Source organism: Toxorhynchites rutilus, chromosome 2 (assembly GCF_029784135.1).
Source record: "Toxorhynchites rutilus septentrionalis strain SRP chromosome 2, ASM2978413v1, whole genome shotgun sequence".
NCBI lineage: Eukaryota > Metazoa > Arthropoda > Insecta > Diptera > Culicidae > Toxorhynchites > Toxorhynchites rutilus.
In genome coordinates, this window is record NC_073745.1 from 186,846,477 (window position 1) to 186,860,455 (window position 13,979).

Here is a 13,979-nt window from a genome sequence, read left to right on the forward strand (position 1 = left end):
TACTCCAGGTTAGTAAAAAAATAGCAAAACGGCTTACGTGACCTTGGCGTGTTTTCTTCAGAATGTCCTCGTACCGACAAACCGTGTTTCTAGCGAGGCCAAGTTTTTCCGCAGCACAACTCGGCACGTGACGAACAATCCTTTTATTGTCTCCAATGAAGGTTATGTCTCGATGGGCGTCAGTTCGTAGTAAACCGAAACAAGATGGCTTCCTCGGCAATCAATTTTTACATTCCTACCTCGTGCACGAAAAAACGGCGTTGATGATGAAATCCGATCGGTTCTCTTAAAATGCTCGCTCATCCGGTTCGAAGGACCATGTACGCTCCGAAGCTGGCGTTGTCCGCGTCCCACGATGGGTCCCAACTGGTAGGTGATACGGCCGACGAAACAAAATGATGTAGACGGTGGAAAACGAAATAATTGTTTCGGAAGCGCAAATAAAAAAAAACGTCTGCACTGATGTAATTTCAACTTGCTTCTATTCGGTAGGAAAAACCGACACGAACGTCAGTAGAAAAAACCTACTTCTTTTCTTACATGTGTTGTGTGTTTTCTGTGTCACGTGTATGAGTGTGTGTATTCGTGTAGTTTGTAGGAGTGTGTGTATATTCGTGTAGTTTGGTTTGACATTCAAGTTGGGTGTGTTGCCAGTGTTGCTGTTAAATGTAATGTTAGCGTGTGTGAATAGGGTTGTGTATGTATTATTTTTACATTTCATTTTAAGTTACATTTCATTTTATGTTGTTTTGGTGTTGTAATCATTGTTGTCATCATCGTATTAATAATATTTTTCTTCATCATCGTCTGTTCGTTGCACGGAAGTTTGCTGTCGAACGGTGTGATCGAACAAATACCAACAAACCCCCATCCGTGCACAGTGGTCCAAAAGTGCAAAAACGTGATCGTGAGGGATTTCTCCAAAACGGTTAATTTTACGTATATGATGTCTTCGGAGAAGTTTTAAAGTACAACGAGGGCCACCTTTTGAGGGCTGCCATTTTGAAATGAATCCCCCTAAAAGTGAGATCCAAAATCCATTTTTTTTCAGCTTAAGAGATAGGAAGTTGGTGTCTTCATAAAATTTATAGTTCTTATCAAAACAAACAATTTTGCTGAAAACATCAATTTTCTATCTATTGAGGTAACAAAGTTATGGGACATTTTTTGGTGAAAAGCACCAAAAAATCATATTTTCGTCCTAACTTTTCCTCTTGATTTTTTACAATTTTACAATGTTTAGAGAACTTTTTTGCCTAGTCATATTTTTGACGCACGTTGTTTTTTTCTATCTCTTATATATTTGGAGATATTGGAGTTTTTATGTTAAAATTGACCTATTTTTGAACTAGGATATTTCATAAAGGGGCAGATTGGGGCAGACCAAACCGATTACAAATTAAAGTACAAGCAAAATGCTGCAAAACCACACTTCAAGTGTCTGTATCCACCTGTATCCTCAAAAGTTACACTTAATTTAAAGGAAGGCCTCCATCTACGTTATCCTGTTTAAAAAATATAACATAACATAACATAACATAACATAACATAACATAACATAACATAACATAACATAACATAACATAACATAACATAACATAACATAACATAACATAACATAACATAACATAACATAACATAATAATAACGTAATAATAGAATAGTATTAACAAATATCTACAGGAAAAATGAATTATCAACAAGTGTTTATGCTTTGGAAAAATGGCAATGGTGATAAAAATGTTAACATGATTGACCTGATACAAGAAGTGTCCAAACATTTTGGAACATTTGGACTCTGATGATTGTGAAAACGAATAAAGCAAAAACAGGTTAACGCAGAATAAATTCCTTTTTCCTTTCCTTTCTCATCATTTCCCCTTTTAACCCCGAGAAGACTGCGGGTAAACAGTATCCTGAACTAAAAAGAATGGTTAACGGTAGGTTGAAACTTTTTCTTAAGAAAAAATTAAAATAATGTGTAAAGTGACGAGTTTTCATCCTAATGAAAAAAATTAAAAAGATTATTATATGTTTTATTTAATATTTAAAGAAACCTGCCTTAGCTTTGCTCATGTAATCTAGAATACTGAAGTCATTGTCTAAATGGTTTTGGATCTCACTTTTAGGGGGATTCATTTCAAAATGGCAGCCCACAAAAGGTGGCCCTCGTTGTACTTTAAAACTTCTCCGAAGACATCATATACGTAAAATTAACCGTTTTGGAGAAATCCCTCACGATCACGTTTTTGCACTTTTGGACCACTGTGCCGTGGGGAGAACGCACTCTGCGCGAGCGCAATAATTTGCACTGCGTGCAGGGAGAAGAGACTTCTATTTCAACCGCCAAAAGAAGAGGTTTTTTTTCGCGTGATAGAACATTGGGAAGCAAGAAGCTGAAAAGAAAGTGATAATATTTTATCTTGTAAATTTGGTGTAAATAAAATGTGTACAAAGGATTAAGTGACTTTTTTGCTATCAACCGATTAATCCCTCATTCGGTCTGCGGTGTGGTTTGGTTTTGGATTGGTCCTTAACAGGACCAAAGAAGCGTATGGAATTTCCCATTTGCTTCGCATCGCAAGCGGCACTGGGCCGCTCGGAATCTTTCTTCGGAATTGCACTCTCTCCTAAGTAGTATAACTGCTACTTTGGTTGAGATTGCCACATTCGTTGACCTTGCGTGTCAGCCGCATGGGCGGCTGTGGAAATTTGGATCGAGCACGCACAAACATGATCGCAGCAAAATACAGTCCACTGCTTGGTGAAACAACAGGACCCATGAACAGCACTTAGTAAGAAAACCGATGACCTATTTTCATGAACGAATTCCTTCGGCTTCAGCTGATTCTCAAGAAATCCTTTCAGCGTGAAATAATCTTCCTCAAAATCTCCCATTTCCTGAACGAAATCCATGGGATCATCTTCCTTTCCTTCCGATAAGAGTTCCAGAATACAAAGACTATCGCGAAATCGATCAAAAGTCGTATTAAGCGCATCTAAACGACCAGAAATTTGAGCACGCTGCGAATCAGCTTCGTATTCACCCACAAATTTCTTCGTTCTAGCGATAAACTCGTGGGATTGACGGTAAATCGCAAAATGCTTTTTAAATTCCGCTGCTTTCGTCATCGTTATGTAAAGCGTTCGAAAACTCCTACGCAATCTACTTCGTTATTTAAGCACGTGAAAAAGAATGGCTGAAACTTGTCACTGGTTAGTAATGGCGAATTTATTACTCCAGGTTAGTAAAAAAATAGCAAAACGGCTTACGTGACCTTGGCGTGTTTTCTTCAGAATGTCCTCGTACCGACAAACCGTGTTTCTAGCGAGGCCAAGTTTTTCCGCAGCACAACTCGGCACGTGACGAACAATCCTTTTATTGTCTCCAATGAAGGTTATGTCTCGATGGGCGTCAGTTCGTAGTAAACCGAAACAAGATGGCTTCCTCGGCAATCAATTTTTACATTCCTACCTCGTGCACGAAAAAACGGCGTTGATGATGAAATCCGATCGGTTCTCTTAAAATGCTCGCTCATCCGGTTCGAAGGACCATGTACGCTCCGAAGCTGGCGTTGTCCGCGTCCCACGATGGGTCCCAACTGGTAGGTGATACGGCCGACGAAACAAAATGATGTAGACGGTGGAAAACGAAATAATTGTTTCGGAAGCGCAAATAAAAAAAAACGTCTGCACTGATGTAATTTCAACTTGCTTCTATTCGGTAGGAAAAACCGACACGAACGTCAGTAGAAAAAACCTACTTCTTTTCTTACATGTGTTGTGTGTTTTCTGTGTCACGTGTATGAGTGTGTGTATTCGTGTAGTTTGTAGGAGTGTGTGTATATTCGTGTAGTTTGGTTTGACATTCAAGTTGGGTGTGTTGCCAGTGTTGCTGTTAAATGTAATGTTAGCGTGTGTGAATAGGGTTGTGTATGTATTATTTTTACATTTCATTTTAAGTTACATTTCATTTTATGTTGTTTTGGTGTTGTAATCATTGTTGTCATCATCGTATTAATAATATTTTTCTTCATCATCGTCTGTTCGTTGCACGGAAGTTTGCTGTCGAACGGTGTGATCGAACAAATACCAACAAACCCCCATCCGTGCACAGTGGTCCAAAAGTGCAAAAACGTGATCGTGAGGGATTTCTCCAAAACGGTTAATTTTACGTATATGATGTCTTCGGAGAAGTTTTAAAGTACAACGAGGGCCACCTTTTGAGGGCTGCCATTTTGAAATGAATCCCCCTAAAAGTGAGATCCAAAATCCATTTTTTTTTCAGCTTAAGAGATAGGAAGTTGGTGTCTTCATAAAATTTATAGTTCTTATCAAAACAAACAATTTTGCTGAAAACATCAATTTTCTATCTATTGAGGTAACAAAGTTATGGGACATTTTTTGGTGAAAAGCACCAAAAAATCATATTTTCGTCCTAACTTTTCCTCTTGATTTTTTACAATTTTACAATGTTTAGAGAACTTTTTTGCCTAGTCATATTTTTGACGCACGTTGTTTTTTTCTATCTCTTATATATTTGGAGATATTGGAGTTTTTATGTTAAAATTGACCTATTTTTGAACTAGGATATTTCATAAAGGGGCAGATTGGGGCAGACCAAACCGATTACAAATTAAAGTACAAGCAAAATGCTGCAAAACCACACTTCAAGTGTCTGTATCCACCTGTATCCTCAAAAGTTACACTTAATTTAAAGGAAGGCCTCCATCTACGTTATCCTGTTTAAAAAATATAACATAACATAACATATCATAACATAACATAACATAACATATCATAACATAACATAACATAACATAACATAACATAACATAACATAACATAACATAACATAACATAACATAACATAACATAACATAACATAACATAACATAACATAACATAACATAACATAACATAACATAACATAACATAACATAACATAACATAACATAACATAACATAACATAACATAACATAACATAACATAACATAACATAACATAACATAACATAACATAACATAACATAACATAACATAACATAACATAACATAACATAACATAACATAACATAACATAACATAACATAACATAACATAACATAACATAACATAACATAACATAACATAACATAACATAACATAACATAACATAACATAACATAACATAACATAACATAACATAACATAACATAACATAACATAACATAACATAACATAACATAACATAACATAACATAACATAACATAACATAACATAACATAACATAACATAACATAACATAACATAACATAACATAACATAACATAACATAACATAACATAACATAACATAACATAACATAACATAACATAACATAACATAACATAACATAACATAACATAACATAACATAACATAACATAACATAACATAACATAACATAACATAACATAACATAACATAACATAACATAACATAACATAACATAACATAACATAACATAACATAACATAACATAACATAACATAACATAACATAACATAACATAACATAACATAACATAACATAACATAACATAACATAACATAACATAACATAACATAACATAACATAACATAACATAACATAACATAACATAACATAACATAACATAACATAACATAACATAACATAACATAACATAACATAACATAACATAACATAACATAACATAATAATAACGTAATAATAGAATAGTATTAACAAATATCTACAGGAAAAATGAATTATCAACAAGTGTTTATGCTTTGGAAAAATGGCAATGGTGATAAAAATGTTAACATGATTGACCTGATACAAGAAGTGTCCAAACATTTTGGAACATTTGGACTCTGATGATTGTGAAAACGAATAAAGCAAAAACAGGTTAACGCAGAATAAATTCCTTTTTCCTTTCCTTTCTCATCATTTCCCCTTTTAACCCCGAGAAGACTGCGGGTAAACAGTATCCTGAACTAAAAAGAATGGTTAACGGTAGGTTGAAACTTTTTCTTAAGAAAAAATTAAAATAATGTGTAAAGTGACGAGTTTTCATCCTAATGAAAAAAATTAAAAAGACGGGTGGGTAATGTCGGGGACATAACCGGAGTGACGTAGGACTATACAAAGGGGACAGCTTTTGTTAAATATATATTTTAAATATATTGTTTTATTTTCTTCTTCTACGTGAATACCTACCTATCTACATGAAAAATGGATTAGTATACTGTTTACTCTTTATGAATATGTTGATGGTTCTGAAAAGAACCTTTGGTGTTGTGTTTTTGTTATCACTCGATATTCTCATCTTGTTCGGTTAAACATTCCTGTTTAGCTGTTGCGTTTACCACTCGCCACAGCTTTCACAGTTGGAAAATTTCTTCCCATCCAGCTTGTGACATATTGTTCAGTAAATTACATTTAATGCGACGTGCCGGAGAAACACTTTGCCACTCACTGAAACTAATTGTTGTCTTGATGAGCGCCGAACCGAATCTGCTCTGTTCTTGATGCGGGTTTTCTGATTGTCGTGAGCAGCTTTGCAAGCCAACTCGAGCACTCCGACGGCCGAAACTCTATAATCGCTGTTCGGTATACTGGTGCTCCGGCACCAATCCGTTCGGCCTAGTTACCCTTGCGGAGCAATCAGTGAATGCGACCAACAGGGAACTGGAGACCTGCACGGTTCGAGTGAGACTTTGCCTTTCCCTTAACTTGTCCTCCTTTGTTACGTCCACGATGCCAAGCCGTACAACCACACGGGTTTACGGTTTGAAAGAAAATAAGATATTTTTTTGGGGTTCGCGTGTTTTATACTCTAGCGGTACACACTCACAGGATAGAGACAAATCGGCAGACTCAGCCAGAGGGGCGAGTCCAACGAGACGAACGAATGAGCGTTAAAAGGGAGCGATGGCAAAAAAATACATTCATTACGATTTGTTCGCTCGTTGGATTCACATACAGGCTAAAAAGGGTCCTTTTCAGGATCACAAAATTATCTTCAATCTAAAGCGTTTATTGTTTTGTTGTCACTCGATATCCCCATCTTGTTCGGCTAAACCTTCCTGTTTAGCGATCACTTCGGCAGCCGAAACTAACGGCGGCTAGGTGGACTGGTGCACTGGTAGTAACGCGCTCGGCCTAGCTACCCTTGCGGAGCAATTGGCGAATACACCTACGGGAAACTACAGTCCAAAATGGTTCGAGCGGAATTTTGCCTTTCTCTTCACTTTTCCTCCTTTGCCATATCCAGACATGGCTGCTTGTGTTAGTTTGTTGATGTGTTGTGATGCGAACCGATGTGGTGTACGGTTTGAATGAGAATGATCGTTACGGCAGCGGAGCGGGGATTTTTAAGCTGACTGGCTGGCTCGAGAATTACGCATGTGTGAGACTGCGACCAATGTTTCGTTCATATTTTTTCTTTTTCCTTTCCAATCGTGCTTCATTCTATTTCGCTGCTGCTCTGGTTGCCCGTTTTGGTCGGTACGATTTGAGGAGCACAAAATGGACCAATCAAAAATGGGCACATAGTGCATTTTGACAATGCTTGATATTTCACAATTATTCAATTATTTATCTCAAGAAAAATGAAATGTTATTCGTTATGATAGATGCGTAGATATATTTCCTATCAATTGATGCAAAAACCTTTGCGATCTATTGAGAAATGCTCGAGTTATAAGCGTTCCAAATCTTGCATTTTTTCCTACTTGTTCAGTGCCTAGATTTCCATTTCACCCCCTATATCTTCCGGTTAGACGTAGTCCTACGTCAAAAGATTATTATATGTTTTATTTAATATTTAAAGAAACCTGCCTTAGCTTTGCTCATGTAATCTAGAATACTGAAGTCATTGTCTAAATGGTTTTGGATCTCACTTTTAGGGGGATTCATTTCAAAATGGCAGCCCACAAAAGGTGGCCCTCGTTGTACTTTAAAACTTCTCCGAAGACATCATATACGTAAAATTAACCGTTTTGGAGAAATCCCTCACGATCACGTTTTTGCACTTTTGGACCACTGTGCCGTGGGGAGAACGCACTCTGCGCGAGCGCAATAATTTGCACTGCGTGCAGGGAGAAGAGACTTCTATTTCAACCGCCAAAAGAAGAGGTTTTTTTTCGCGTGATAGAACATTGGGAAGCAAGAAGCTGAAAAGAAAGTGATAATATTTTATCTTGTAAATTTGGTGTAAATAAAATGTGTACAAAGGATTAAGTGACTTTTTTGCTATCAACCGATTAATCCCTCATTCGGTCTGCGGTGTGGTTTGGTTTTGGATTGGTCCTTAACAGGACCAAAGAAGCGTATGGAATTTCCCATTTGCTTCGCATCGCAAGCGGCACTGGGCCGCTCGGAATCTTTCTTCGGAATTGCACTCTCTCCTAAGTAGTATAACTGCTACTTTGGTTGAGATTGCCACATTCGTTGACCTTGCGTGTCAGCCGCATGGGCGGCTGTGGAAATTTGGATCGAGCACGCACAAACATGATCGCAGCAAAATACAGTCCACTGCTTGGTGAAACAACAGGACCCATGAACAGCACTTAGTAAGAAAACGAGGATGTGATAACGAAAAATAAATTTCGGGCGGGACGAAGTTTGCCGGGTCAGCTAGTTGTGAATAAAAACATAAAAGTAATCTACAAAGAGCAACTCGATGTAGATTTTCGTCTGCAGAAAATAAGGTTTTCATTATTATCGAGCAATTCTTTGGAGTGTTTTTATTGCGTGAATGTTTTACTATCACTTTTTTTTCCAGTTTATCGAATCAGCGGTGAAGTTTTCTCATTTTTACTCCAGAAATATTGACGAAAATAAAATACTAATCAAGTCGGGTGAGACGGACACTCCACCGAAAAAAGACAAACATTTTGTTTTGAAAACAATTTGATTATCTCCCCCTCTTTTTATTTACAGATGCCCACTAACTACGTTTGCAAGTGCATATCATGGATGAATCAGCAGAACGGTTTTTAAAACGCAAGTCGAATTTATCATTCCAAATGCCGGAAGCTATTATAGACATGAAAAAATTAGAAAAAATACAAGCCCTTGTAGGTGATTTTAGTCTAGCCTTTTTGTTAGATAATTTTTAAGGCATATTTGAAGACCTCCAAAACTTATCGAGTACATAAACTTGAATTTTCAGTTAGTGTCGAATGTGTTTTATAAAATTTTTGCCATTAAGACAAATTTTATTACAAATAAAGCTAGACTTTCAATTTGTGGTGAGATTTTTTTTTTTTTTTTTTTTATAAATTCGTTTATTTTTACAGGCTCAGTTACATAAGTTTAAAATTTGTGGTGAGATAGCTATATATAAATTCACGAAAAAAATCAACTTTTATTTAGGGTGTCCATCCCTATATCCCTTCCCCTATGTGTAAAATAATATCCGAAGTTATAAACAAGCGACTTGAACAAAATAACAGCGTAGTTCTACGTCAACAAAGTGATCTTGTCTTGGACACAACCTCTTATATTTTTTTCCACGAAGAGTGGACCTCGGCTGAATCTACCACTTTTGATTCAGTTTTTATAGTGACGTTACATTCGTCACTGTCATCCTCTAGCGACTCACAGCGAGTCGGAGTGTTGAGGATGGAAGAGGAGCAGGACTAGACATCCCCAGGTGCATCGCTCAGTATTTCATCCTCTTTTACACTCATAGAGTCGATGTCTATAGTATTTTTTTCGACAGAGAGAGGCTGTCGGAACCCGAGAATTTTTTATTGTTGTCATTTGGATTATTCATTGAAGTCTCACGAGTCTCGCGGTAAGGAAGGTCCGCTGCATCAGTGACCGACTTAATGCAGTAAGGGCAGACGATACTGTGCCCTGGTGCTCCACAGGGTCCGGGTTTGAACCCCCCTACCATTCATCCCTCGGAACGGGTTGCGTCACACCTTGGCTTAGGGGTTTGTCCATTACTTTCTTTCCATGATAACCATGGATAACAGCTATTACAACCATCCTTCTTTTCTGGCGCTTTGGACCCACTGCTCTGGTTTCTCAAAAATTTCAGGTTCTTATTCGGACATGCTATTATTGAAATCCGTCATTCGCAGGCGGAGTTGTCCCTATAGCTCGAGCGTCTTGTTCTGCTGCTGGATCGGTGTCGGGTTAAAAACTTTTGACGTAGGACTACGTCTTTCATTTCTATACCGGGGTGTAAAATCAAAGTTTCGAAAACGAAAGCGTTACGCCGGAGACCGAGATTTTGAGCGTTAATAGCTCCTAAACAACTGAACGAAATGGTATGATAAACACTTCATTCGAAAGATAAAATGTCTACGCGTTATATACTTGTTACTTTTTGATCCAAAAACTTGTTTCAATAGTCTTAAAATTGCTTTCAAAACAGGCTATTGAAATCACCAATCGATATATAAGCGAGCGGCGCTCGGAAATCCACTCAGTTCTAATTGAACAGCGATTGGAGCATGTTGTCGCTGTTGCGGTGAAGCTCTTTATTTATCATGAAAGCGCGGATGAACGGTGTCACCAAGAGCCTGTTTGTGCACCAAAGGCCAGAAGGGAATCTATCAGGAGGAGAGTGATGCCACAAACGGTTCCCTGGGAAGACATCGCTACACACACATACACGCGCGGCTATTAACAGGTGGTTATCGAGTTGGCATTAACCACTGGTGGGCTTCCAGTATCGAGGAAAATATGGAAATATCTAATCGTTACTGAAAATAATCTGCCAGTTCCTTTGGGAATTTTCAAAATATATTCATGTGAAAGAGTTCAATTGAATGTTTTCTATCCATGTTACACTGTGACCAAATATGTTTCAATCAAGTGCTATTAACAGGTTGTTATCGAGTTGGCATTAACCACTGGTGGGCTTCCAGTATCGAGGAAAATGTGGAAATATCTAATCGTTACTGAAAATAATCTGCCAGTTCCTTTGGGAATTTTCAAAATATATTCATGTGAAAGAGTTTAATTGAATGTTTTCTATCCATGTAACACTGTGACCAAATACATTTGGTTTTGTGGTTTTTCAATCAATCGCAATTAACAGGATAGCTTCAGAAGATTATTCTTCCCCATCAGTAGGATATTTCCGTATCCAATATTGTATGCGCCCGCAATCGATTATTGCTCAGTCGCCGAAAGTTCCGAGCTCAGAGAGTTCATTCCCCTCTAGTTTGCCTTCCAAATTGCCATCGTAAACCACACCTTCTCTCGATTCAATCACACACAAAAAGCATACTTAAGCGATATTCTGGTGGTGAGACACATTCATTTTTCGTGAGGACATCGACAAGACAACATCGTTGCCTAACGTGCTGGAGGAGGTGGACGGCGAAGGATCGACACATACACGCGCAGAACTCTTTTCGTTAGGATGCCATTCAGCATCGAGAAAGTTCCGGAAAGATCTAATCATTGCTGGAAAATAATCTGCCAGTTCCTTTAGGAATTTTCAAAATATATTCATGTGAAAGAGTTTAATTGAATGTTTTCTATCCATGTAACACTGTGACCAAATATGTTTCAATCAAGTGCTATTAACAGGTGGTTATCGAGTTGGTATTAACCACTGGTGGGCTTCCAGTATCGAGGAAAATGTGGAAATAACTAATCGTTACTGAAAATAGTCTGCCAGTTCCTCTGGGAATTTTCAAAATATATTCATGTGAAAGAGTTTAATTGAATGTTTTCTATCCATGTTACACTGTGACCAAATACATTTGGTTTTGTGGTTTTTCAATCAATCGCAATCAACAGGATAGCTTCTGAAGATTATTCTTCCCCATCAGTAGGATATTTCCGTATCCAATATTGGATGCATAAAACCTTGTGCCTCCAACGTAACGCTCTCGTTTTCGAAGTTCTCCAAATATTCATTCATTCAGAATGAATTCAGATTCAACTTCATACAAATGATCTCTGAATCAACGATAGTCCTACGTCACCCTTGCGGTTATACCATAGATATAACCCACTTCCTGTTTTTTTTTGCAAATTATTGCCAACTTTTTGACATTCCTGAGGGGAAAACCTGTCGTAGTCAAACTATTCATAAAAAAGCATTTCTGATATGTTATTCAAAAGAAAATAATATCTTATTGAATAACGCCCAGGTTCGAGAAGATAAACATGACTGTTTTATACGTGATAAAATGTCTAATCATAAAATATGTATTTTCCGTATCTGTTCAGCTTTTCCCAAATCCCTCGATAAAAATTGCGTAAAGAGAAATATCAAATTTTATTGTCATTTTCCTTTTACGCGCGGAAATTGGGATTCCTTCTGACGCATACACCCGGGTATTTGTTCGCATCCGGTGAAAGGAACCCCCTAAAATTATTAACCCCTCGGCTTCTAGTATTCTCCCCGTATGTATGATTTCAAATCGATCAAAGCGTGGAGGGAAACCATCAAAAAACCCACCGTAAAAAATCAATCACACTCACTGCTGGAACAGTGAAACTGGATGTATATATACAGTCCGATTATTCTAACATAATCATTCCGCTCAGCAAAAAAGGCAAATTGATAACGTTTATGAACGGGACAACCCAGTCCGAGTCCTCAATTTCCGGCCACCCGAAATCGGTTTCATTCCCCATCTGCAACTGGGACGTTTTATACATTCTCGTCTTGATAGAAAAATGTGCCAATAATGAAGCGACTTGAAAACCCACGCCACACATGCGTTTATGAACGTAAGGTAGAGGACAGATTCTCGAGCCACAAAAATATGGCGATTTTTCCGGTTTAAGTATCTACCGAAATGGAAACATAATTTCATAAGCAGAATTATCGCCGCTTTCGAGAAGACCGATAACGAAGCGAATAATCATTTTGATTCGATTCCTGAATCAATTGAATAAAGGAAACGAACGATTCAAAATCTCAAATTTTATCTTCACGTTTGAGATGACGGTTTTTGTCCGGGATCATAAAATCAGCTTAATTTTGATAGCTTCAAACCTTAAAAAATAAAATAAGTTTAGATTACATAGATTACTTATTGCAAAGAGGCGTTTTTGTGAATTCCATGTGGGTTAGAATTGAATTCTATGTCGAATTTTGATCACAAACTTTTTTTCGAATATCCCGTATCATATTTTGGGCACTTTGAAATCCGATCTGTGAGGCCATTTTATTCCATCATCTGCTGCTCTGCGAGTAACCCTGCCACTCTCCTTAAGCTTTTGTTAGGGAATTGTCCAATATTTTTCGGAATTGCGGGTCATCCAGCTGGTAGTGGTCCTTTTCGATTAAATCAATTCCGTTGTCAATACAGAACTGAAATGTCTCTCAGCTGTAGTGTAAATAGGTGTTGGAGCCAAAACTTTACAGCTTGTGTTCGATTAGTGTACAGAATATTATGCATTTCAGGCACTCTTGTAAACCATGGGTTTGACCTTTTTCTCAATTCGTCCTACCGATCGTATGTTCCATCTAAATTTCATAAATAACGTTTTAGTAGAATATATTCATGACTTTGAAATGGTCTTATGGTTTGCGATGGTAGATGATGGATAAACCTTTCCTGCCGTCGCGGGAACAATACACAAGCTGGCCATATATAGCAATTTGTTTCCTCGTGTTAATGCACGTATTGGATGGAGTATTTATTACGAACGGTACTGCAACGGTATTTTTCCCAGTTAACAGTTGACACACACTCGGTCACAAGGGAATATATACTTGTTCCACCAATGCCATAAGTCCACATTTTCAGCCACATCTATCTACATTCGGCAACGCATCAAAACAACAAAAGTGTGTGAGTGTGACGCAAGAAAAAATACTGGAACACTCACCACCAGACAGCATGAAATTCGACACCTCCTCTGAACTGTGTGCGATATCTACCATTTACAACATCATCGATGCAACGAAGTTATTTTGCTCTTAGGGTTTTGTATCAAGCCAAACCGCTGTATGTGATATCGGTATTAGAAAAGTCTGTTGTCTGCGCGCTAGCTGGAGCGAGACT

General features: G+C 37.6%; 1 protein-coding gene across 2 annotated transcripts in view; it reads left to right on the forward strand.

Moving 5' to 3' along the window:
* Nucleotides 1-13,979, forward strand: part of LOC129768696 (G-protein coupled receptor dmsr-1) — a 454,099-nt gene that overhangs the window by 293,272 nt on the left and 146,848 nt on the right. The window lies entirely within an intron of this gene.